Below are 22,907 nucleotides of genomic sequence, written 5' to 3' on the forward strand. Positions count from 1 at the left end.
TGGCGTCGTTGACGGGGCCCTCCTGTTCGGCCCTCTTGCCCGCGGCGATGGACATCAGACGACTGAGCAGACCGCGGCACAACACCGAAATGGCGCGAACCACGGAAGCAGACCGTAGAGGAAAACAAGTTCACACCAGCACCATAGATATATAATTCGCCCTATGTTTTTTAGATCGTATAAAAATGATAATTTTACTGTTTTTTAATTCTGACAAAGACAGATTTTAACCGTGGCATCTACATATTTTAATTAAGTATTTTTAATATAAAAAAGATCTACTGAATACAGTATGTGCAAATGGAATGTAACAAATGTACCGGACGCCACCTGTCAGTAATAGTGTTATAATTAATATAAATGACGTGCACTGTGCCAACCAATTTTATGTGACGTAGCATGTGAAAATTGCTGATTTGGACGGGTTACTCCTGTAAGTGAAATATCAGGTACGTTCTGGTACATTTGATGTTAATTAGATAGGATGAAAAAGATTTGCTTCCGTGAAATAGTAAATTAGTATCATTATTTTTACAGATCTGAAGATGGTTCCGAGTGAACCGAAACCGGTCATATGAATAAAAAAAAAATTGCAATCAAGACGGATTTTAAGTAACATTATCTCATCATAATTCACTCCTGGAAATTGAAATAAGAACACCGTGAATTCATTGTCCCAGGAAGGGGAAACTTTATTGACACATTCCTGGGGTCAGATACATCACATGATCACACTGACAGAACCACAGGCACATAGACACAGGCAACAGAGCATGCACAATGTCGGCACTAGTACAGTGTATATCCACCTTTCGCAGCAATGCAGGCTGCTATTCTCCCATGGAGACGATCGTAGAGATGCTGGATGTAGTCCTGTGGAACGGCTTGCCATGCCATTTCCACCTGGCGCCTCAGTTGGACCAGCGTTCGTGCTGGACGTACAGACCGCGTGAGACGACGCTTCATCCAGTCCCAAACATGCTCAATGGGGGACAGATCCGGAGATCTTGCTGGCCAGGGTAGTTGACTTACACCTTCTAGAGCACGTTGGGTGGATACATGCGGACGTGCATTGTCCTGTTGGAACAGCAAGTTCCCTTGCCGGTCTAAGAATGGTAGAACGATGGGTTCGATGACGGTTTGGATGTACCGTGCACTATTCAGTGTCCCCTCGACGATCACCAGAGGTGTACGGCCAGTGTAGGAGATCGCTCCCCACACCATGATGCCGGGTGTTGGCCCTGTGTGCCTCGGTCGTATGCAGTCCTGATTGTGGCGCTCACCTGCACGGCGCCAAACACGCATACGACCACCATTGGCACCAAGGCAGAAGCGACTCTCATCGCTGAAGACGACACGTCTCCATTCGTCCCTCCATTCACGCCTGTCGCGACACCACTGGAGGCAGGCTGCACGATGTTGGGGCGTGAGCGGAAGACGGCCTAACGGTGTGCGGGACCGTAGCCCAGCTTCATGGAGACGTTTGCGAATGGTCCTCGCCGATACCCCAGGAGCAACAGTGTCCCTAACTTGCTGGGAAGTGGCGGTGCGGTCCCCTACGGCACTGCGTAGGATCCTACGGTCTTGGCGTGCATCCGTGCGTCGCTGCGGTCCGGTCCCAGGTCGACGGGCAGGTGCACCTTCCGCCGACCACTGGCGACAACATCGATGTACTGTGGAGACCTTACGCCCCACGTGTTGAGCAATTCGGCGGTACGTCCACCCGGCCTCCCGCATGCCCACTATACGCCCTCGCTCAAAGTCCGTCAACTGCACATACGGTTCACGTCCACGCTGTCGCGGCATGCTACCAATGTTAAAGACTGCGATGGAGCTCCGTATGCCACGGCAAACTGGCTGACACTGACGGCGGCGGTGCACAAATGCTGCGCAGCTAGCGCCATTCGACGGCCAACACCGCGGTTCCTGGTGTGTCCGCTGTGCCGTGCGTGTGATCATTGCTTGTACAGCCCTCTCGCAGTGTCCGGAGCAAGTATGGTGGGTCTGACACACCGGTGTCAATGTGTTCTTTTTTCCATTTCCGGGAGTGTAGTCTGGTAGAAAGCGACTGGTCCTGAAGTGATGATGCTGGATATCATAAGAAAAAGACGAATGGTTCGCTACTTCCTGATATTACACGTGCTTTGTTTATTGGTCATTCGGGTTGCGGAAAAAATGACCTTGTTCTAATACTGTTTCATCCTGACGGAAACCGTTTCAAGCTGCATATATTTTGTTTGAACGGTTCTCCGGTGTCCAGTGAGATACGATCATCGAATGGCTACGATATTTTGGCGAATAACCGTTGTGCTAGCATCAGGTGGTCCTGATGCAATGGTCTGCCCGTTTTTTTATTTATTTCTTATTTTTTTTTATGGGGCCCCTCTCCGCCCGCACCAACGTGGTGATAGATAGTGGACGAAACGCGAGTGAGGGTAGCAATTTCAAGAGCACAGGGAAAAAGTGCCAAACCTCTGCGACAGTGGGATTGGTAGTAAGAACAGTAGTGGCTTACTAGCTGCGATAGTTCATGCGAGGTTGGATTTGTTAGTATGGGTATCATGCATCATTACCGTGACAAGCGATGGCGATGTTTCCCAGTTGCTGCAGCCGCTACATTCCTGAAACAATCAAGATCGTTATATAGTAGTGGGAGATCGGCCATAGATCATCACACTGGGTGGGGGATGTGTGGAGCTTGTCCGAATGCAGTGTACGGTACGGCTTCCCTGCGTGGTGCCAGTTATTCGGCAGTGTGTTACAGCTGCATATACAGTAATGGCGTCTGATTAACAGGGGCTCACCTGTTCCGTTGTGTTTGCGTGTACTTGGCCATAGATGTTAGGTCCTCACGAGTATGTCTTTTGGTCTTTTATGTTTCCATCTATGGTTGTGGTCGTAGTTCCTCAGATTCAGAATAAACGGGTTCTGCGAATGTCTGGAGTTTCTGTATAGTTTTTGGTGAGTTTGTGGACTACCTCCGTGAGAGTCTCAAGTCGGTATTCCCGGTGAAGGTCCGCGATGGGTGTGTATCGTGGAGCATTGCTTTTGATTTTGAGTACTTTGTTTTGTATGAGCTGCAGACGGCGCAGGCCTGTAGGCGCAGCGTATGCCCAGACAGGAGCTGCGTACGTCATCAGGGGTCGGATAAGTGTCATGTACATGGACCTCGACACCCTTCTGTTCAGTGTGCTACGCCTGTTGAGCATAGGGTAGAGCTGTTTGAGCCTCGCGCTTGCTCGGTGGTTATGTGTTGTATGTGGTCCCCCCAGAATTCTCTGCCGCCGGTATTTATCCCTCGAGGGTCCAGGTGCGATAACGTGCGCCGACGGAGCTCCGTTTGTCCGGTGTTGGGGGAAGCGGTGGCTACGGTAGGTGGTAGTGGGGGAAGGAGGGGGGGGGGGGGGGCACAGTGTCTCTTCGGCGGCCCTGGCGGAATGATCTCCTATCCGTTTGCACGGTTGCTACTTGATAGAGCTTAGTATTGGTTTCCAGGCCTTATAGAGTTGGTAACGAGTGTCCCTGTTGATGAGGTTGTCCGTTACGCGAATTTCTATGGCCTCTTCGAAGATGCAGTCACAGTAGTTATTTGTGGAGGCCAGTACTTTTATCTCGTTGTAATTCACTGTGTGTCCAGTGTTTATCCACTGTTAAGCTAGGGCAGATTGGTTTGGTTGGCCTAGGCGGGTGTAGCGTTGTTGTCCTTTGTATCGATCTTCCACCGTACAAACTGTTTGGTCGATATAGGATTTGCCACAGCCGCACGGAATTATGTATACGCCCGCATTCTTGAGGCCGACATAGTCTTTCACCGTTCCCAGTAAGGCGCGTATTAGCTGCTGGTCGGAAGACTGTGTTGATCTTGTGTTGCCTCAGTAGTCTACCCATTTAAGACGACATGTTGCCTGCAAGAGGTAGAAACGCCAGGCCTTTTTTTCTGCTCGTTATATGAAAACCGCCATCGGAGACAAGAAAAAGCGAGAAATTAAACTCCTAATAAAAAACATCTATATTAGGCAATTTCTTTGAGACTGATGGTCAAATTACACGACCTGAGAACTTCTCCTCCGTTCAGTGTCTATAAATAAACTGTCATGCATGTGTGTATTATAAACATTTCAGACATGTGAAATAAGGTTAGAGAATACCGTCTTTCATCCCATTGGCTCACACGTCTGAGAAAACACAATCATTTTACGTTCGGCAACAACAAACTATAATTCGAGAGGACGTAGCTGTTTTGTACACTATGTCAGGTCCCCTTTTACAGTGCGGTGCTATATCATACTAGCGTTTAGGAAGCAAATCGTGAGAGTTTGTCTCGCCCTGTGAAATTTCGCTAAAGGATATCACCGCAACGAAAAAAAGAAAGGAAACGCCTCTCAAGAATCATTCCGTGGTGCCCCAGCCATCTCTTCCACCCACCAGGCGGCACGTCATTGATACCAAATTGATATGCTAATTAATTAAATTGACCATGAGAATCACTTTACATGGCGAGTAATTTTTTTCAGCAGTCGTATTACACTCACCAGATAGGTCAAATGGGAATCTATGGAAGGAAGACGATGTTGTTTTCGAGGAACATTATTGAGAAACGACATTCGAAGCTGACCACAGAGGGATTCTACACCCCACAAGATACATTTCGTGTAAGGACAGAGCTATTAAACACCCGATCATAAAGAGCGTTACGATTTCTGGTAGAAATGCTGTGTGTGATTTGGAATCAAGTCTATCCATTCAACCACATACTTGCGTTGGATCCTGTACAAATGTCTTTTAATGATTATAGCACGGGTGAATCATATTCGTGCCACTCCTATATCTCGAAACGAGTCACCTTTTGGAACCTAGCTGCTAAGGATCCCATACAACAAAAACTTTAACGTTGTCATTTAGACAGTCCCTCTGCATCTTGTAACTGCTCCTCAGTCTCTGCCCCGCCCTCGTTACAGCTTCGTCCACGTGATCTTCCCAATTTAAGTCGGTCCTAAACGAAAGTCGGAGAGCTGAGTTAATGCAACAGGACCGCGTTTTAACCCCTCGGTGGAAATGAGAACGTGTTGTCGTACCTCCTCCAACCGTGTACATTGTGTAAGGCAAGCGCCAAACGAACCTTTTCCATGCAACACAAGGTAGTAGAAAAGATAGTACGAGCAGTTACGGTGATGTTTGTTGTTTGGAAAATTAGGAAGACTCCAAATCATAGAAGGCATGAAGGAAGGACGAGGATTTTGGTACTGCATTGCGATACCCCTCCAAACTACATACAGATACTGCAGTCCGAAGCAGATATGCGTTTCTCAGGGTGCATTCATGTCTATCATCCAACCATTCTCTCCCACCTCGGTATTTTCTACCATCCAACAGAGAAAACCTACGAACTATAAAAGCTTCGCTAACGCCATCCGTTAGAGAACCGTCTCTGTCTTCTGATATAGCTGAAACAAATACAGTCTGCCTTACGGCATTGACCATATGTGGTGATCCTATTATATACACAGGTATCGGTTCATTGAAGCAGGTGGCTCGAAGTGGCTTCCACAAACCGGAGTAAAGTTTCGTCACCTGTACTGTAGGAGGACCATATCCAACAGACTATCAATCACGAGACAGGGTTCCTTTATTGTTCCTCCATAAGCAATTTAATAGATTGGCCGGCCGGAGTGACCGAGCGGCTCTAGGCGCTACAGTCTGGAACCGCGCGACCGCTACGGTCGCAGGTTCGAATCCTGCCTCGTGCATGGATGTCTGTGATGTCCTTAGGTTAGTTAGGTTTAAGTAGTTCTAAGTTCTAGGGGGATGATGACCTCATCAGTTAAGTCACATAGTACTCAGAGCCATTTGAACCATGTAATAGATTTTTTTTCGGTTGTTACACATAGAATCAGTGTACACCCCCATACACTATCTTCTTTCTACCATGACTTAGAGGTCTATGTCAGCTGCTGGTAAACCGACATGAACAAGTTTCAATCATTTGGCTCTCACAGCACAACACAGGCTATTAGAAATAAAACACAGAGGCGATGTTTCTCATTGACAAAAATGTGGAAGACATCGTAACATCTGGAAATTGGAAGAGTTTGCGGTATTGTAGAGCGCTTGGAATAGTTATTTGATGGTGATGACCTGTACAGTTAATCTCGTCTTCCCCATCGACAGGGTAGCGGATGAGTCGGTGTTCCACTTCGAAAAGTATTGCTCCTTCATTTTGCAATCATCTACATGATTACTGTTCCGGTGTTGACCATCACCGGGAGGTGCTATCACACGACTGCTACGGTCGCAGGTTCGAATCCTGCCTCGGGCATGGATGCATTGCAGCATATGGAAATAGAACGAATCTGCAGCATGAGGAATGCTTCCAAACAACTGTATGAAGGTGATGACCTCTACATTTAATCCCATGCTCCACAGCGACAAGTAGCAGATATCCAGTGTTCCGCCAAGGCTCCCTCCATGTCAACCGAGTGGTGTCAGTCAATCATTATGCGATAATCATCAGCGTACCCACTGACGGTCGGGCTCGGTTACAGAGGTATATGTACGTATACAGCATTTTGCACATGGAGGACACACTTATTTTTGGAGCTGACAGTCAGTAGTGAGACAGTGTGTGTTTCGGAAGTTAACAGAAGCCACGAACCCCCTTGAAGATGTCCTCCGCAGATGGGGACGAAACGTTGGGTTACAATGCGAAATCCATCAGACCATGGCATAATAGCCCGGAAAAGAATTTTATTAATCATGACAGTTCCTGCCGTGAAAGTTTACATTTTACAAAGAATTTTCCTGCACCAAGCAGACATGTAAGTAGTCCCTCATTATCCCTCAATTTTCCTCATTTTGTCATCTTTTTCCCACAATTTATACGTATTTTCCGTCAATTGCCGTAATTTTACCGATTTTATGTCACTTCCGCTCCTGTGATCATGACGTCTCTTCTCGCCACGTATTCTAACATTGCTTGTAAATTGTAGTACAATTGTCAACACCTAGCGCAAATGCACTGTTTTTCTGTGTGTTTGTTTGTCTGTAAGAGTTTCTTGTCGGGGTCCCCCATGGAGCGGGCTAGGTTTGGGATAGTATCGGGACAGAGCTCGTAGATGGATTCACCAAGTGTTACATCATAGACTGGCTTCGAGAGTAGATCCGCCATGAGTTATGGTTGGCATAGGGTTCAAAGGTGGATCCACCACATGTTTTTGTGGGAATAGAGTTCAGAGGTGGATCCACCACACATTACTGCTTGGACAGAGTTTGAAGGTGAATCCACTCGGTATCTCTCTTGGGCAGTGACTGAAGGTTGATTCACTGGTGGTATGTTCGGAGTATGGTTTGCCCCCCTGCCCCCTCACGTCATACAGAAACAGATACAGGCACAAAGGGTTTGCGACATGTTCACACATATATGACCCTTGCAAGTAGTGGAGAGGGTGGTTTAGCAATGATACAGAAACTGTGAACAATGCTGCAATGCTGCTGGCTGATAGTACCATGAAACTGATGCGATGAGACATTTTGTTGACGTGACAATTCGTCGAGAGTGGTGGTTTGCACCGTGGGTAATTGAGTGAAATACATTGAAATTACGCAAAATCTGGTAAAATTACGAAAACTGATGGAAAATGCGTAAAATTGATGAAAATACGACAAAAATGTGGAGGGTTTAGGGTACTTACATGTTCGCCTGGATATATAAAAAGCATTCCATTCCGCCATCGGTGGGACTGACAACTGGTGGTGCATTCTATCCATGCTCTGTGGGTTTAAGTCGTGTAGAATATCTTCTACTTCCACATCTGATTATCTAATGTAAATCATAAAAATGAAAGACGCAGTGTCCAAAGATTTCGAGATCAGGATGACTATCACCTAGGACACTGAAACAGTGATCATGCATCTAAGTGCAATATGCACCACCAGTATGAGGAATCAATGCTCTGGGTCTCTTTGAAAATTGAACATCCAAACACCTGATACCCTGTCACTGTGGAAGATGAGATTAAATACAGAGGTCATTACCTTAGAACAGCTGTTTGGGAACACTCCAAAATGTTGCAGACTCTTCCAGTTTCCATATGTTGGAACGTCTTCCACATATTTGTCAATAAGAAACACCGCATCTGTGTTTTATTTGAACCATCCTGTGTGTTGTGGAAGCAACTTAGTTTACAAAATGCGACATCCAGCTTTCTGTGCGAGCCAATGGATCGAAACATGTTAATGTTGGTTTAGCAGCTGACGCAGACATCGAAGTCATGATGGCAAAACAAAATGTACCGCAATGTACACAGCTGTAGTCATAATCTGCTTTGTATGTATCAAAGTGCTTATGAAACAACAACACCAAAACCCTCAATTGTGATTGATAGTCTGTGGGATATGGCTTTCCTACAATACAGGCGAAGAAACTTTACACAGGTATCAATATTAAAGTGTTGCCACCACCTGATGCTTTTTCTGACAAGAAGAATCCAGAGTGGCGACGGGAGTCAGGAGGGGACTGGATGGAGAAAGGGTGGGAAGGTTGCTTCTCCTAGTGTCCGCTACTGATGGTATTGTTAGCTAACTCAATCTGGATCTGCACAGCAGGCGAGCACAGAAAGCAGCTGCTTCTACTAACCTGGTATGGAAGATGTGCGTTTGGGAGCAAAACAAGAAGTGTGTCTGCCACCTAAAAAAATGGTTCAAATGGCTCTGAGCACTATGGGACTTAACATCAGAGGTGATCAGTCCCCTATAACTTAGAACTGCTTAAACCTAACTAACCTAAGAACATCACACACATCCATGCCCCAGGCAGTATTCGAACCTGCAACTGTAGCCGTCATGCGGTTCCAGACTGAAGCGTCTAGAACCGCATGGCCACACTGGCTAGCCTGGCACCTTAGGCATTATTCAGAGATTAAGTAGCAGGCGACTGGGAGCTGCTACCAACCGTGGCCCGAGACCTCCACAGTCACTGCCATTGTTCATCGCACATGTGGCCGCGACCCCGTCATCACCCTGTAGTCTGCAGATGGCATGCGCAAAGAAGGTGTGTGCAATTGAAAAGTTTTATTTGTGAGGTATGGTTAGCACGATCTTTAATGGTGTAATTATGTCCAGTGAATTATGTTGAAGTCGATTACACACAGGTATTTCTTGCGCAGTCAGAAAAAAGCTATCTATTTACGAATTAGTTACTTTTTTTCGATGAATTGTATGAGGCTTGTATCTTCCAAAGTTAAATAACAGCAGAGAATGATAATCTTTTCCCAACAAATAAAGAGATCCAACCAATAAAAATTGAGCTATATGAATAAACAATATATTATCATACCCTCTGCAATGCAGTTGAATTTTCTGTAGTAGCATCCTTCCAGTCCACCAGTTCAGCGATTTTTCTCACAATTTTTTTGTGAAAGGGGTAAGGAAGGAGGTGGCAAAGGGTAGGGAGTGTTTGGGATGTCACCTCGTGGTGTCATTGAACATTGGCTTGGTCGATCACTGCACGTCAAGGTGAGCACACAAACGAAAATTTTCCAACAAGACTACACTACCAATCTGTGTCTGTGTAATTATGTAATCACACATGTAGTTGCTGGACAAGGTAATACTTGTACCTTCCAGTCCAATAGCTCAGCACAGACTGAGCGTTTCCCACCACTTCTTAAGAAAGGGAAGGGTAGTTTCTGAGCCTTTCCCGCCGATTTCCGGCTGGATAGCACCAAAAATAATGAAAATGAGCTACCCTATATTCTTTCTCTCCAGCAATTCCGCACAGACTGAGTCGCTTTCCCGCCAGTTTCCAGATGGGGAGGCGAGGTGGGTGAGGTGGGGAGGGTTTGGGTATTTCCCAGAGGGGGATGGGGTAATTAATTGATCAGTTTTATTAATTAGTCAATTAATTTGATATCAAAAGTGTGTGAGGAGAAGAGGGAAATTCCCAGAGGGGTAGGGAGAGGAGGTGAAGGGGGAGGGTGGGGTTTTGTCAGAAAGACAGATTACCCCAGGTAGTCATAAATCAACACCCAGGGCGACATACATCAATTAGCATAACAAAAGGTCTACTCCTGAATGTATGCTTGCCCTTGAACATATGCAACCCACACTAACAAAATGCCCCAGAATCTGCTTTGCCCTACTACTTTCCTCTTAAGAAGGTTGCTGAGACAATCCATTAAGCAGTTACACATGTCACTTGAACTGCATCTCCCAACGATACAAGGTTTCAGCTCTAAATGAAGGAGAGAGACTTTCCCTATGAATACCTTGATCTGATGGAGAGACTCTGTGAACCACATTGCTCAATATAAATGAATTCACCAGCAAACTCACAGGCACTGCCATAACAGATGCAGAGTATAGGCACATAGTGAATCTTTGGCAGTAGTTCAGCTTCTCCGATTTAGAGGGTTATGTTTAATTGCACATGGAGACAGATGTGCACTTTCTCACAAACGTTTTTGAGAAATTCCAGTGTGTAAGCCTGGGGACATGCACTCTGGTTCCTGGCTTCTGTTAGACCATGCCAGGGCTTTGATGTGACACAATGTTAAAAAAGATGCATATCAACCTTGAACTGTTACCTGATGTTCACATTTTGCTCTTTTTTTAATATGAGATTCATGGGGGACTTTGCCAGTGTGTCCACAAGTATGCCAAGGTGAATGACTTGCGGCTGAGTGAAGAGAAATACTGGTCATCTGACGATTTGAGTTACATCCATTACTTGGATGTAAACAATCTGCACAGATAAGCAGTGCAACATACTCTGCTGTTTGGAGGTTCCTGATGGCTGTTCAAAGATGAAATCATCAGACTGAAGGATAAATTCCATGGTGTGGCTTCTGCTGCTAATAGGGGATATGTACTTGAAGCAGACCTGTAATATTCTATCAATTTGCAAGACAAGCACAGTGACTTGCTGTCATGTTTGGAGCACCAAATCCACGAAATGGTTCTGTCCCAAAGGTGATGACAATTCTGGAGAATAAGTAGATATATATTCTACACTGTAAAAACCTTCAGCAGTCTCTGAAATTGAGGATGCGCCTTTTTAGAATCACCCATAGTATCTCCTTTGACCAGCATCCCTGACTGAAAGATAACACTGATTTTCAAAAACATCCTTATAAATTAATGAATAATTTTGTTTTCAGCAAATCCATGGAGAATGTCAGAAACTGTCACGATATTCATTCAGTTTACCGTTGAGAATGACATTATGGTGTAAGAGATTACATCATCAGGTCAGATTTTAAGGGGGTCACAAATCTTGAATGAAAGACTAGTGGATGTGGAGTTTGCTATATTTGTGTTGTTATTATTTGATCCTTTATCTGTGCTATTATTATTTGATTCTATCATCATTAAAGTTATTAAAGGGTGGAAGTAAATAAGAACAATTTCACAGAACATTTCTGATGTCTGCACAATCATTCAGCTTCAGAGAAATACCCAAATAATTGTTTTTTATAGGCTTTGAATTCAGTCTGAATCGTATTCAAGCCTATAGGTACGATTACATACATGAGCATTCTTTCAGTAAATTCAGCCTCCACTGATTTCGTAGTTACAGGCTCAACAGTTACACACTTTGGTATGGGGGGAATACAGGCACTGATGTATTGCTCCACTTCATTGATATTTACAGTGTTGTTGTGCAAATACTCATAAACTTAATAATACACCATTCTCACATGTGGACATCAACGATTCAATCTATCTGTGGCAGTTGATAATCCATAATACAGATTTTCAGTTGAACAACACTTGGATATTTTACATATTACATGTTCACATCCCATGAGGTTGATTTTAGCACTGCCACACCATACATATGTACTATAGAACTTTATGACCAAACATGTGCACTTCAATAGGAGTGTGAGATGCATCATAATCGACTGTCATCTTTCTATCTGTGTATTCCATCATACTGCATAGAAAGTCCTACTCATACCATGAATACTGCACTTTAGCACTGGTACATTGTGCCTCTGCTACCTCTATTACTACTTCAAAGTCACTGCCAGGTGCCAAACCCACATTTACACAGTTAGAACCACTGACAATTGTGTTTCCCATGTTAGGAATAGCAATACCCTAGTAGTACTTGGCTGTTGTGGTTGTGCTACAGCATAGTCAGATGACACCAGGTTCAAAATGTCAAGAAGACATCCTGTGGGCTGTGACTGTGGAAACATCGAGTGTCCTCATTCAGCATTACAGCTGTTTTGATCATAGTGTGGTACTGTCTAACAATGCCGGGCATACAGTGGGCTGTAGCTACTGACCTGCATCTGTAACAATGATTTAAAAAACAACAAAATAACAAAAATAATGACATACACACATAATATTTATAATTGTAGATGTACTGACACAATACATACAGACAGTCTTCTTCTTCATCCCAGCTGATTGCTGCTACTACTGATGGCACTTCAGTCTGGCCAAGAAATGTTGGCATGCACACGACATCATTATAAAAAAAATGCTGCAGGTGTGCAGAGCACAGCTTGTAACTCACTGGTTGCAGAGCAGGGGCACTCATAGTAGGGGGGGGGGGGGGGGGTGGAGGGGGGAGTGGAGAGTGGGGGTGCTTCAAACAAATAGCAGTGGCATAGGAAGTAGGGGTATAGAGGGCTTTCCCCTCCTCCCTCCTCTGCCATTTGTCATTCTTAGCTTTGGCATGTGGTTCTCAGTATTTCCTGGGAGATAAGGAAGTTCTGATGCTGCTGTCAGTGAAATATAACAAGCACAATTGCCTCAGTTGTATTATGACATTGGAAAAAATGTGCTGACCAGTACTGGTCAGCAGTTTTGCCCAGAACCTGCAGTGCCTTATTACTTGTGTACACAGTCAACAAATACTAGATCACTCTCTTCGCTTATGCTACTACCCACATTGTCCACCTACAAGGCTCCTTGAATACAACTACTGACAAATTTCTATTTCATCAAAGCCTCCGTATAGCAAAAATCAGTGTTATTTAAGGAATAATACTATCATACATTAAAAATTTGTGTGACCATTGCAGTTCCTATGAGTTTACTGTATTGGAATTTCATTCCCTAAAAGTCTGCAAGTATTCTGTATGAAGTTCTATACAGAAAATCCATTCTACAAACAGTGTAGGTGAAAGTGGGTCATTTTGTATTCCTGGCACTGGAAACAGCAGAGCATCATACTCCTTGTGGTGGAAGTATTCCAGACAACTAAGAGTCCATAATTACATCCCAAAAACATTACAGAAACATCATTGGGACATTGCAATCCACCGTCACAAGAAGCTGCATGCTGTCTTTGCCCACTGGAGTCCAGTTCTAAAATTAGAGCAGGGTTAAGTGCAAAAATTGCTTAGGTACCTTTAGAAATGTGTCTAAAAGCAGTGCTTAAATCTAAATTTAGAGAGCACCTACTGTGGTGGGTAGATGACAGAGCATGTCTCCTGACATTAGACAAGGTGCCTGCCTTCTCACACTTGGAATACGATTAGAAAGTTGTCACTTTCTGACATCATCTTGTGCATGTGCTGTTGGTAGTGGAGCACGTTTGTGCACTTGCAATACGATTAGAAAGTTGTCACTTTCTGACATCATCTTGTGCATGTGCTGGTGGCAAGCCCTGTTGGTAGTGGAGCACGTTTGTGTTGGCCTAGCATTGAGTCTTGAGCTGTCAGTTGACTGATGGATATGGGAGTGTGCTGAACAGTGCAGTATGGTGAAGTGTGACTGCAGGCATGGAACTCATGTGTCTGCACCACCAGACCTAGCACTGCTCTGTCTAGCATGTCAATTCACGATTGTTTTAAACAAATAAAATTCTGACACATTTCTTTAAATAATTGAACCCTCCTTTCATACCCAAGAACAAACTTGTTCAGCATAGGGGTGAGAGCAGCTGTCGCCAGAGAACTGGTGTAATGGCAGAGTGCAAACTGAGGTCTTGGCTTTTGGTGTGAGGGATCACTGACCCTCTGTGACACTTTCAGATTGTTGAACCAAATAAATAAATGTATTGTTGTATCCTAGTGGTGGTGGTAAGAAATTCCACAAATGAAATTCTGATGCAGCTATTGCTATAGTATCCCACTGTAAGTTAATGTGTAATGTGATGCCATTTTAAACTTAGGCAACTATGCTATTGCCATTTTTAGACTTAACATAGTCTAGCTAGTGGAAATACAGTGGAGTTTTTGGATTTCCCCACAATTATAATTTAAGCACAGGGGATCTACTTCCATTGGGACATCAGAAGTGTGGGGGAAAAACCAGCAGGATAAGTGGACTAGGTTTGCCAGCTTCGATTCTATAAGGTGTCCGGCAAGTAAGAATGAATGAGAATTTTGTGCCATTTTGTCATATGACAGTTGGCAGCCATGTTTTTTTCATGTTTGTTATCTGAAATAATTCCCATTAGTACCCTAATAGCTTTTGTGTAGTGAGAATTGTTGTTTGAAGTTCATTTTTGTCATGGAGCAGATAACAACTGAGCAATGTATCCAAGTGATAAAAAGTTATTACAAAAACAATGAAAGTCTCATGGAAACCATTCATGAATTGCATGTGTCACTCAGATGCAATGTTGCTACAACAAAATCATCAGTTCAGAAGTTGATTCGGAAGTCTGAGACCACTGGTTCTGTTTCAAACATTAAGAAAACAGGATGACTGCACTCTGTTCAAACACAAGAAAACATTGCTGTCGTGCATGACAATGTGACCATAAGCTGCAGAAAATTGGCTCACCGACAACCTCAACACTTGAGTTTATCACTTAGTTCACTGCATGAAATCCTTTCAAAAGATCTAAAAATGGATGCATACAAGATTCAGCTTACACAAGAGTTGAAGCCTACAGATCATGGAAAGAGGCAGCAGTTTGCTCAATGAGTCTTGGCTTTACAAATGAAGAATTAGACCTTCACAAAAAGAATAATTTTCTCAGATGAGGCCCTCTTCCACCTCAGTGGGTACATCAGTAAGAAGAGATGCAGAACTTGAGGTAATGAAAATCTACGAATGACTGTGGAAGATGAGATGCATCCATAACACATGACTGTGTGGTGTGGGTTCTGGGCAGGAGGAGTGATCGGCCCGTAGTTTTTGAAAATGGGCGATGGAGCTGCTGTCACTGTGAACTGCAACCATTACTGAAACATGCTTTCTGATTAGTTTTTCCCTCTTATTGATGAAAATGATTTTTGGTTTCAACAAGGTGGTGTGACATGTCACACATTATGTGAATCTATTGCTCTGCTGAATGAAAAGTTTCTCCAAAAAATTCTCTCTTTGCATAGCAACCAGGAATGCCCTGCCATATCATGCAATCTTATGCCTTGTGACTTTTTTTGTGGAGATTTGTGAAATCAAAAGTGTAAGTGAACAAACCACAAATAATACATCAATTGGAAGATGAAATTAAAAGGGTTATTAGTGGCATCCCAGCAGATGTTTGTGAATGTGTCATCAAGAACTTCAATGAATATATTGCTCGTTGCTGCGCAGTCTTGGGTGGTCTTATGGAGGATATAATTTTTCATACATAAATGGAAGAAGTTACTTAATGTGTTTGTACAAAAAAATACATTTTCAATAAATTTAGTATGTTCTATAGAACTTTAATATTATCCATACTTCCTCGACATCCTCTATATTTAGGACTAGTGGCCTAAATCTGACAACTATGCAGCCTTTCACAGTTTGCTGTGACATCACAATTTTAAACTTATTACAAATGGCCATCATGGACATTATATTTAATAGGAGTAGCTATCTTGGATTCGTTACTTAGTGCAATTGAGGAGCATTGTTTAAAACATATCAAGTGCACTGATCATCACTGTACAGGAAGCAAAACAGAAACGTTTCTCTTCCTAATCAAATGAAATATGTCAAAATTTTTGATGACAGTACCTAGTCCTTAGATGAAGTTGCAGAATGAGTCATGACTGATATCATTTTCCACTGCATGAAGGTGTCATTTTAATTTATAAGTTGCACTAAATATGTTTTTAACCAATTCAATTAACAAAATATGTCTTGGCCCAATTATGTTTTCACATAACATGGTTTGAAACATTAATTTCATTTTTATTTTATTTTATTGTTGGACGCAGCCCATCATGTAAGAAAATAATGTTGTCAACATGTTGATGGTAGATGGAAGTGTTCCAGTCTTGTACTTAGCCCTTCTTCCTTATACAAATGATCACAGTCATGGTCCTGATGAGTCAGAGTACCAGTTTCAGCTGATACCTCGTCGACATCTAGTGCTAAAACATAAAACTCCAAACTATCAGTCTCATTTCCAATTATCTCCAAGCCTTGTTTTCAACAGTTAATCAACATCCAGTTTCTTAGCGCCCAGTAGTCAATGGAATTTCAACTGTGCTTTCCTGTATATTGCTTTCCAGTTCTTTGTGGTTTTCTTCATATAACTGAGTCTGTGATCTTGTTCCACTTTGTTCAGTAGGCTGTAAATGCATCACACTTGACTCTGTCTTCCATGTGATTACAAAGCAGCTCAAAATTATTTGATTGTAGATCTCAGTTAAAGTACCTAAAACAAAATATGTCTTGTCACATTGTAACTGCAGTTAGTAAAGCTCAAAGTATAAAAACGCATGTTTATGCCATCTTTCCGACACAAATGACTCATCAATGCACAACTTTATGAACTTCACTGAAAATGATCATCCGCGAAATACATTAGGGGTTATTACCTATTGAGCTTCCTTTCCATGCTGTCTCATAGTTTTCACAGCTCTAATTCTCGTTCTGCTTCCTTTTGATCACACTCCTATGAGTAAACAGCCCTCAATGGTGATCAAAAGAGCACAGTCATGTAATCAACACCACACTGTGAGCTGTAAGATGAAAGTAGTGGAAACAGCAAGCAAAAGAGTGGGCTAACAATGCTGGATGGGAAACATGTCTTGCACATAACATGTTTTGAACCATCAAGTGTGGTGTACATAATACAATTTGATCTCATTCATGTTTTTCAACAGCAAATTACTATGGTAAAGAATGTGAAATAACCCTATCCAAATCAATAGCATTAAGGACCATGCCACAATTGGGGTGGAAACAATCAAACTATATTTTAACTTCAACTGCATTTAATAAATTTTGAAATGATGCTCCTCAAGTCACCTGGTAACCATGAAGGCTGTCCTAGTATCCCCATTTCTGCTGTATTGGATTCTATAGTTAGCATGAGTGACAGAGTTCCGCTGTCTCAGATTTGTTTAATTTCCCCTCAATAAGACACTACCCATCATGTATTTCTTTTGAATTTCCCACCACTTCATACTTAGCACAAGTAGTGTACTTCCACTCTTATGTCAGAGAGGTGGGATGAAAAGCCTAATTTTATACTTAGCACAATTGGGGCTAATTTCAATTTCTCACGATATTCTGAATTTCCCGTCATCATGGACTGTCGACCAGAGGGTTGGGGGAGAAGTGAGTGACAAATGTAGAAAAGTTTCATGATGTAATTGGGAAAAATCTATCACTGACATTCGAACCCTTCTAGAGCCGTCCAACTCCACTATTGGTAATGTGATTGTGAAACAGGAAGGCAAAAGAACTCCCACCACTAACCAAGACTAGACAGACTAGTAACCAAAACCAACAGCGGGAACACCTTGGGCTGTCGATCGGAGCCGCCAGGCGGGGAAACCGCCGGTGGTGGAGCACGCACCACCGGATAAACACAGGACGAGTCAGGCGACAGGCCAACGACAACTGACAACAACTGACTATGACCGACACAACAAGGAAGAGATAAACAATGGAGGCTTGTGGAAACCACAACACCAAACACCAACAGTAAATCCACTCAGAACCAGAGCCAGGCAAATGTCAACAACGAGCAATGACCAGAACGCAGTACCGCCAAGATACAAACGAAATCCAGAGCGAGTACCAGACTGACTGGACTAGGGCAGAGCGGGTCCCTATATACGAAACCGGAGGGAGCGTCTATTGGCTGCTGTCTGCATGTGGCATAGCGGTGGCTCCCTCGCAGCGCGAGAGCCGCTGCACAGAATAGCCGCTGCGGAGGCGGAGCCCTCTATGGGCTGACCACGTCCATTTGTTCTGGCGCGTGTTCAACTTCCGCGGCGGAAGGTATGAGACAGACCTCATGTATTGACAGACAGGGACCGCTGACTACTGCAGAGGGTGATTGTAAGAAATGGTGTGATACCAGATTAAGGAAAGACTTGTGAGTTCCAAAGTGCTTCCAGCTGTCCAACAACCACAAGAACTATTCACAAGGAGTTGAAAGTAATGGAGCACAATGGATGAGCAGCTCCTCATATGCCATACATTTCTGTAGTCTGCACTAAGCATCATTTGAGGTGGTATAAAGAGCAACACCACTGGACAGTGGACAACTGGAAATGAGTGATTTGGAATGATGAATCATGCTATGCATTGTGGCTATGAGTTGGTAGGGTTTGGGTTTGGCAGATTCCTGGAGAACATTACCTACCATAATGTTTAGTGACAACAGTGAAGTACAGTAGAGGTGGTATTATGGTATGGAGATGATTTTCATGATTAGGATGTGGTCCATCCAACTACACATAAGAAAATGCTAAATGCAACAGGGTATGAACACATTTTACAGCATAGTGTACTATGCAGAGCAGAGAAACAGTTTCAATATGATGTTTGTTTGTATAAGCATGACAATGAACGCTATCATAAAACAACACCTGTGAGGCATTTGTGAACAGTAACATTCGTGAAATGGACTGGTCTGAACACAGTTCCAACTCAAACGCAGTGGAATATATTTGGGATAAGTTATTAGGTCACCTTTCCTCAAAACCACAGTGTCCAACATCACTAATTTTACTGTTTGGTCTCTTGAGGAAGAATGGGCTCCCAATCTTCTACAGACACTCAAAAGCATCACCGAAGGTGTTCCCTCCAGGGTTTGCACTGTCATAAAGGTGAACAGTAGACACACCCCATATTAATGCCCACTAATAGGTGTCCAGATACTTTTAATCCCAGTAGTGCACATACACCATGTTTGCAGGTAGCAAAATGCTACTTTCTGTGTTGCTACTTTTATGTTCTGCACACTGGAAAAGTATTTTTTATTGTTTTAATGAGAACTAATAGGCATATAATGATTTGCCATGTTTCAAAATAACTAGTTTGAAAATACGTGTAAAACTCATCACGCCAAAATTTATCAGATTGGAGTTCTTGGTCATCTCATATTACAGAAAGTCACAGTTGATGTTGGACCATGAGAGAAGCAAGTGTGCACATATATATACAATTGAGCATGGTGCACAGTAATGTTAGGATTGGCTCATCATCCTCTACCCAGTACTAAACCAGAGTTAGACCCTACCACTACGCCTCAGCATAACACAATACTAGGTGTTGCCTCACACTGTATTCTTTATCCAAGACCACACATCAGGTGGAAGGCATCAGGGATCCCATGTCTAAGGGAATGCTGCACACTCCTTCTACAGGAAAATGAACGGCTTGTAAAATCCAAATATAGATGCTCAGTGGTAAAATACACCACACAGTAATTAGAGATAGCCTGATCTGCTATCTTGCTACACCAGCTAGCACCTTAAGCTGCTAGCAAAGGGGTTTTCAAAGGAGAAAGTCACTGGCAATGAACTAAAAACATCACCACTCAAAATTCAGTGACAAACCTCGTGGCTTAAACCAAACAAACCATCAAGCATATGCAGCATACTGTGAAGATGAGCAAAAAATAGGCAATTTCCTGTTTGTTTGCAGGTACATGTCTGCATTCCTGGTAGATATTTAAATCCTCATGCTACAGTACTGAACATGTCATTAGGAGAGCCAAGGCAAAATGGCGCAGCCCATCAATAAAATGGAGTATTGTGCAGAAATTCGTTTTGTATATTTGAAGAGAAACAACACTGTGAAAATCAACGTTTAGTCTGTGGATGTGTATCCCAAAAGCTTGCACAGGATAGAGTAGCATGGAGAGCTTCATCAAATCAGTCTCTGGACTGAAGACCACAACAAAAACAACAACACAACATCCCAACAACACTCCATGATATGACAGAATGCTTTTGTGGCACAGATGCTTCCATTGTGTCCAAACAACTCTCAGTGAGAAACAATGAGATGTCGAACTGTCTCCCTGTGAAGAACCAGTGGTCACATGTGAAGGATCTGTTACTGGAAGATTGGTGTATCACAAGTAAGAATGTGGCATCCTACTGGTAAGGCTAGAGAGAAATCATGAAACCAACAAAGCAGCTGATGCGCATGCAGGAAGTACTGCAATGTAGTGTACCCTACCTACACTTACATCTACAGCTAAACATACAATGTGGTCAGAAACAATATGAAAAGCCTTTAAGGGTGTTGGGTGTTGCAGGGTAGGTTTTGCTGAGAAATAATTCTTAAGAAAAAAAATTGACACATTGTGCTGCTTCTGAGTTAATTAGCATTGAAGTTGGCCAATCACGCTGTTGCATATGCAAATTCAAGCGGTCTACCAGAGACGGTGTCACCAAAGGTATTCTTCATTTGGTTTCCTAAACCCGAACAAGAGAGCAATACAAAAATTGGACATGAGACAGTTGTAGGTATTGAGCCGAAGACAAAGGCTGAGCAGTATCGTTCACAATCATCCAAGATATGAGAACAGCTGATGCTAATTGTACCTGGTGGGCCACTTGAATTTGTACATGCAGCAGCCTGATTGGCTAACTTCTATGCTAATTAACTCATAAATGGTGCGAGGTATCAAATTTTTTTTCTTAACAATTATATCTCAACACAATCTACCCTGCAACACCCTTACATGCTTTTCAGACTATGTTTCTAACCACCTTGTATGTTCTCCAAGCCACTTTTCAGTGTTTGACATAAAATACTTCACACCAATATGAACACTTTTCTGTCCTATTCTACATATGTGTTGAGTGAGACAAGCTGTAATCACTCTTTTCTTATTCCTATGATCCCTTAATGATATATATGAGCTTTCAAATCAGCAGCCCAGCAATTTCAAACTTCTTGCCACTTCTAGGAAGTGATATGTATCAGGGTACAAATAGGTGATTGCATATTTACACATACTTTTCTTGTCCAGTGAAACTATCAACCAATATATGAAAGATTTGAAGTATCATTTTCAGCACAATACATTTTAACCAGGCATGTTCTGTTTGCTTACATGATGGCTCATTCGGAGGGTCTAATATATATGTTGGATGACAATTTGATATGTGTAGCATGTAATTTAGAAATTTTCCAAAAGTAGAACTTCTGGTTTGGTGTAAAGAGAGAGGCTTTACATATTTTCAAACTAGATAGATCTTTCTCTACACAATGTCAAATCAAATATCTTTCAGCCATCTAATTTTCTAATTTATTTTATTTGGCTATCAGTTTCAGTGACTTACTACACCATCTTCAGGCCCCTGACTGACATGTAGGAAGATTGTACCTTGGTTGTCATCTGTCATCTGTTGGCAGATGATGGTTGAAGTGATCACTATAGCAATCAAAAGTCTACAGATTACCAGTATTTGAATGCTGGCCCCTATTTTGACAGGAATTGGGGCAGAATCTTCTTACACGTTGGTTAGGGGCCTGATGATGGCATAGTAAATCACCGAATCTGGTAGCCAAATAAAATAAATTTGGAAATTAGACAGCTGAAAGACATTTGATTTGGCATCCTGTACTGGACAGCCGGGTCCCACAACCATCTATGAGAAGACGGACAAACAGGATCTTTTTCTGTTTTGCACTGGTGGCAGCTACACACATCAAGTTAAACAAGGAGTTTGTACTTTTATTCAGTTAATGATCATTACAGAAGGAACAGTTTTATGTCAAATTTTTTTTTACTTTTATTACACAACAGAGAGGATGTGTACTTGAATGTGTGCTTGGAGGGGAGGGGGTGGGGGGGGGGGGGGGGGTCAGGGGGCAGGAAGGGGTGCTCACCAACATTTCATACATTTCACATTTTCTCTCCCACTCTTTCTCAGACACACATTTTCAACAGTGGCTTAGATAACCACACATCTTTATTTGTAGCCCATAGCACTATAGACACAACTCTCTCTATTGAGGATAGAAATGACAATAGGCTCCTACTGCACTACGTCTCATAAGTACCCATGGAAATGGGTATTATCATTTTGGCTCAAACTCATAATTGAGCGTAGGTATTTAGAACATGATTTTCAAAAAATTCTTTCACTTCTTTCACAAATTAACTTTTAGTATGCAGATCAGTAAATTTATGCTTACTGCCACATTCTCAAATTTGTATTTAATGCAGGTGTTCTTTGACATCTTACACTTTTTCTGCACAAAAATTTACTGCCCCTATTTCTAGGATTAATTAAATACAATCAGTTCTTTTAACTCAGTTGAAAATATTTATAATTTAAGAAAATGCATTACATCTTGTTAGCTGTTGCCATTTTTTTCAACCTGCACTTCATACATTAATGTTCATGATGCAGTGGTAAAACTGATAAACAAGTTCTTCTGCATAACTGCAGACACTCGGCTGGAGAGTAAAGATTAATTCTGACTCAGAGAGCAGTTGAAATATTTCTATAAGTGAATAAAAAGCTTGCAGCCAGCTCATAGACCACCTACCTTTTTCTCCATGTACTCTGTTTGAGCATCCTGCACATTCACTCCACCAACATGACCACCGGTGCACCAATTCCTTGTTTGCTCCCCATGATACTAATGAATTGTCTTAAAAATGTTTCATGGATTTAAAACACCTTTTCAAGAACTTACAACACTTGCATAGTTTGGTCATAGTTTACGGTGGAAACATACAGGTACAAGGGTTGCCAGAAAGTAAATATACTAATGTATAGATGTTTTTGAAGCAC

This window comes from Schistocerca gregaria, chromosome X (assembly GCF_023897955.1).
Source record: "Schistocerca gregaria isolate iqSchGreg1 chromosome X, iqSchGreg1.2, whole genome shotgun sequence".
Taxonomy (NCBI): Eukaryota; Metazoa; Arthropoda; class Insecta; order Orthoptera; family Acrididae; genus Schistocerca; species Schistocerca gregaria.